Genomic DNA, 5,000 nt, shown 5'->3' with positions numbered 1-5,000 from the left:
CAATTAGTCCCATATTGGGCCACAGCTGGGGCTCATTGAGCCCTTGTTAGGGTTAGGGTTAGGGTTAGGGTTAGGGTTAGGGTTAGGGTTAGGGTTAGGGTTAGGGTTAGGGTTAGGGTTAGGGTTAGGGTTAGGGTTAGGGTTAGGGTTAGGGTTAGGGTTAGGGTTAGGGTTAGGGTTAGGGTTAGGGTTAGGGTTAGGGTTAGGGTTAGGGTTAGGGTTAGGGTTAGGGTTAGGGTTAGGGTTAGGGTTAGGGTTAGGGTTAGGGTTAGGGTTAGGGTTAGGGTTAGGGTTAGGGTTAGGGTTAGGGTTAGGGTTAGGGTTAGGGTTAGGGTTAGGGTTAGGGTTAGGGTTAGGGTTAGGGTTAGGGTTAGGGTTAGGGTTAGGGTTAGGGTTAGGGTTAGGGTTAGGGTTAGGGTTAGGGTTAGGGTTAGGGTTAGGGTTAGGGTTAGGGTTAGGGTTAGGGTTAGGGTTAGGGTTAGGGTTAGGGTTAGGGTTAGGGTTAGGGTTAGGGTTAGGGTTAGGGTTAGGGTTAGGGTTAGGGTTAGGGTTAGGGTTAGGGTTAGGGTTAGGGTTAGGGTTAGGGTTAGGGTTAGGGTTAGGGTTAGGGTTAGGGTTAGGGTTAGGGTTAGGGTTAGGGTTAGGGTTAGGGTTAGGGTTAGGGTTAGGGTTAGGGTTAGGGTTAGGGTTAGGGTTAGGGTTAGGGTTAGGGTTAGGGTTAGGGTTAGGGTTAGGGTTAGGGTTAGGGTTAGGGTTAGGGTTAGGGTTAGGGTTAGGGTTAGGGTTAGGGTTAGGGTTAGGGTTAGGGTTAGGGTTAGGGTTAGGGTTAGGGTTAGGGTTAGGGTTAGGGTTAGGGTTAGGGTTAGGGTTAGGGTTAGGGTTAGGGTTAGGGTTAGGGTTAGGGTTAGGGTTAGGGTTAGGGTTAGGGTTAGGGTTAGGGTTAGGGTTAGGGTTAGGGTTAGGGTTAGGGTTAGGGTTAGGGTTAGGGTTAGGGTTAGGGTTAGGGTTAGGGTTAGGGTTAGGGTTAGGGTTAGGGTTAGGGTTAGGGTTAGGGTTAGGGTTAGGGTTAGGGTTAGGGTTAGGGTTAGGGTTAGGGTTAGGGTTAGGGTTAGGGTTAGGGTTAGGGTTAGGGTTAGGGTTAGGGTTAGGGTTAGGGTTAGGGTTAGGGTTAGGGTTAGGGTTAGGGTTAGGGTTAGGGTTAGGGTTAGGGTTAGGGTTAGGGTTAGGGTTAGGGTTAGGGTTAGGGTTAGGGTTAGGGTTAGGGTTAGGGTTAGGGTTAGGGTTAGGGTTAGGGTTAGGGTTAGGGTTAGGGTTAGGGTTAGGGTTAGGGTTAGGGTTAGGGTTAGGGTTAGGGTTAGGGTTAGGGTTAGGGTTAGGGTTAGGGTTAGGGTTAGGGTTAGGGTTAGGGTTAGGGTTAGGGTTAGGGTTAGGGTTAGGGTTAGGGTTAGGGTTAGGGTTAGGGTTAGGGTTAGGGTTAGGGTTAGGGTTAGGGTTAGGGTTAGGGTTAGGGTTAGGGTTAGGGTTAGGGTTAGGGTTAGGGTTAGGGTTAGGGTTAGGGTTAGGGTTAGGGTTAGGGTTAGGGTTAGGGTTAGGGTTAGGGTTAGGGTTAGGGTTAGGGTTAGGGTTAGGGTTAGGGTTAGGGTTAGGGTTAGGGTTAGGGTTAGGGTTAGGGTTAGGGTTAGGGTTAGGGTTAGGGTTAGGGTTAGGGTTAGGGTTAGGGTTAGGGTTAGGGTTAGGGTTAGGGTTAGGGTTAGGGTTAGGGTTAGGGTTAGGGTTAGGGTTAGGGTTAGGGTTAGGGTTAGGGTTAGGGTTAGGGTTAGGGTTAGGGTTAGGGTTAGGGTTAGGGTTAGGGTTAGGGTTAGGGTTAGGGTTAGGGTTAGGGTTAGGGTTAGGGTTAGGGTTAGGGTTAGGGTTAGGGTTAGGGTTAGGGTTAGGGTTAGGGTTAGGGTTAGGGTTAGGGTTAGGGTTAGGGTTAGGGTTAGGGTTAGGGTTAGGGTTAGGGTTAGGGTTAGGGTTAGGGTTAGGGTTAGGGTTAGGGTTAGGGTTAGGGTTAGGGTTAGGGTTAGGGTTAGGGTTAGGGTTAGGGTTAGGGTTAGGGTTAGGGTTAGGGTTAGGGTTAGGGTTAGGGTTAGGGTTAGGGTTAGGGTTAGGGTTAGGGTTAGGGTTAGGGTTAGGGTTAGGGTTAGGGTTAGGGTTAGGGTTAGGGTTAGGGTTAGGGTTAGGGTTAGGGTTAGGGTTAGGGTTAGGGTTAGGGTTAGGGTTAGGGTTAGGGTTAGGGTTAGGGTTAGGGTTAGGGTTAGGGTTAGGGTTAGGGTTAGGGTTAGGGTTAGGGTTAGGGTTAGGGTTAGGGTTAGGGTTAGGGTTAGGGTTAGGGTTAGGGTTAGGGTTAGGGTTAGGGTTAGGGTTAGGGTTAGGGTTAGGGTTAGGGTTAGGGTTAGGGTTAGGGTTAGGGTTAGGGTTAGGGTTAGGGTTAGGGTTAGGGTTAGGGTTAGGGTTAGGGTTAGGGTTAGGGTTAGGGTTAGGGTTAGGGTTAGGGTTAGGGTTAGGGTTAGGGTTAGGGTTAGGGTTAGGGTTAGGGTTAGGGTTAGGGTTAGGGTTAGGGTTAGGGTTAGGGTTAGGGTTAGGGTTAGGGTTAGGGTTAGGGTTAGGGTTAGGGTTAGGGTTAGGGTTAGGGTTAGGGTTAGGGTTAGGGTTAGGGTTAGGGTTAGGGTTAGGGTTAGGGTTAGGGTTAGGGTTAGGGTTAGGGTTAGGGTTAGGGTTAGGGTTAGGGTTAGGGTTAGGGTTAGGGTTAGGGTTAGGGTTAGGGTTAGGGTTAGGGTTAGGGTTAGGGTTAGGGTTAGGGTTAGGGTTAGGGTTAGGGTTAGGGTTAGGGTTAGGGTTAGGGTTAGGGTTAGGGTTAGGGTTAGGGTTAGGGTTAGGGTTAGGGTTAGGGTTAGGGTTAGGGTTAGGGTTAGGGTTAGGGTTAGGGTTAGGGTTAGGGTTAGGGTTAGGGTTAGGGTTAGGGTTAGGGTTAGGGTTAGGGTTAGGGTTAGGGTTAGGGTTAGGGTTAGGGTTAGGGTTAGGGTTAGGGTTAGGGTTAGGGTTAGGGTTAGGGTTAGGGTTAGGGTTAGGGTTAGGGTTAGGGTTAGGGTTAGGGTTAGGGTTAGGGTTAGGGTTAGGGTTAGGGTTAGGGTTAGGGTTAGGGTTAGGGTTAGGGTTAGGGTTAGGGTTAGGGTTAGGGTTAGGGTTAGGGTTAGGGTTAGGGTTAGGGTTAGGGTTAGGGTTAGGGTTAGGGTTAGGGTTAGGGTTAGGGTTAGGGTTAGGGTTAGGGTTAGGGTTAGGGTTAGGGTTAGGGTTAGGGTTAGGGTTAGGGTTAGGGTTAGGGTTAGGGTTAGGGTTAGGGTTAGGGTTAGGGTTAGGGTTAGGGTTAGGGTTAGGGTTAGGGTTAGGGTTAGGGTTAGGGTTAGGGTTAGGGTTAGGGTTAGGTTAGGGTTAGGGTTAGGGTTAGGGTTAGGGTTAGGGTTAGGGTTAGGGTTAGGGTTAGGGTTAGGGTTAGGGTTAGGGTTAGGGTTAGGGTTAGGGTTAGGGTTAGGGTTAGGGTTAGGGTTAGGGTTAGGGTTAGGGTTAGGGTTAGGGTTAGGGTTAGGGTTAGGGTTAGGGTTAGGGTTAGGGTTAGGGTTAGGGTTAGGGTTAGGGTTAGGGTTAGGGTTAGGGTTAGGGTTAGGGTTAGGGTTAGGGTTAGGGTTAGGGTTAGGGTTAGGGTTAGGGTTAGGGTTAGGGTTAGGGTTAGGGTTAGGGTTAGGGTTAGGGTTAGGGTTAGGGTTAGGGTTAGGGTTAGGGTTAGGGTTAGGGTTAGGGTTAGGGTTAGGGTTAGGGTTAGGGTTAGGGTTAGGGTTAGGGTTAGGGTTAGGGTTAGGGTTAGGGTTAGGGTTAGGGTTAGGGTTAGGGTTAGGGTTAGGGTTAGGGTTAGGGTTAGGGTTAGGGTTAGGGTTAGGGTTAGGGTTAGGGTTAGGGTTAGGGTTAGGGTTAGGGTTAGGGTTAGGGTTAGGGTTAGGGTTAGGGTTAGGGTTAGGGTTAGGGTTAGGGTTAGGGTTAGGGTTAGGGTTAGGGTTAGGGTTAGGGTTAGGGTTAGGGTTAGGGTTAGGGTTAGGGTTAGGGTTAGGGTTAGGGTTAGGGTTAGGGTTAGGGTTAGGGTTAGGGTTAGGGTTAGGGTTAGGGTTAGGGTTAGGGTTAGGGTTAGGGTTAGGGTTAGGGTTAGGGTTAGGGTTAGGGTTAGGGTTAGGGTTAGGGTTAGGGTTAGGGTTAGGGTTAGGGTTAGGGTTAGGGTTAGGGTTAGGGTTAGGGTTAGGGTTAGGGTTAGGGTTAGGGTTAGGGTTAGGGTTAGGGTTAGGGTTAGGGTTAGGGTTAGGGTTAGGGTTAGGGTTAGGGTTAGGGTTAGGGTTAGGGTTAGGGTTAGGGTTAGGGTTAGGGTTAGGGTTAGGGTTAGGGTTAGGGTTAGGGTTAGGGTTAGGGTTAGGGTTAGGGTTAGGGTTAGGGTTAGGGTTAGGGTTAGGGTTAGGGTTAGGGTTAGGGTTAGGGTTAGGGTTAGGGTTAGGGTTAGGGTTAGGGTTAGGGTTAGGGTTAGGGTTAGGGTTAGGGTTAGGGTTAGGGTTAGGGTTAGGGTTAGGGTTAGGGTTAGGGTTAGGGTTAGGGTTAGGGTTAGGGTTAGGGTTAGGGTTAGGGTTAGGGTTAGGGTTAGGGTTAGGGTTAGGGTTAGGGTTAGGGTTAGGGTTAGGGTTAGGGTTAGGGTTAGGGTTAGGGTTAGGGTTAGGGTTAGGGTTAGGGTTAGGGTTAGGGTTAGGGTTAGGGTTAGGGTTAGGGTTAGGGTTAGGGTTAGGGTTAGGGTTAGGGTTAGGGTTAGGGTTAGGGTTAGGGTTAGGGTTAGGGTTAGGGTTAGGGTTAGGGTTAGGGTTAGGGTTAGGGTTAGGGTTAGGGTTAGGGTTAGGGTTAGGGTTAGGGTTAGGGTTAGGGTTAGGGTTAGG

The sequence above is a fragment of the Oncorhynchus mykiss genome, chromosome 7 (assembly GCF_013265735.2).
Source record: "Oncorhynchus mykiss isolate Arlee chromosome 7, USDA_OmykA_1.1, whole genome shotgun sequence".
Taxonomy (NCBI): Eukaryota; Metazoa; Chordata; class Actinopteri; order Salmoniformes; family Salmonidae; genus Oncorhynchus; species Oncorhynchus mykiss.
Note: the sequence above shows the minus strand (reverse complement) of the source record.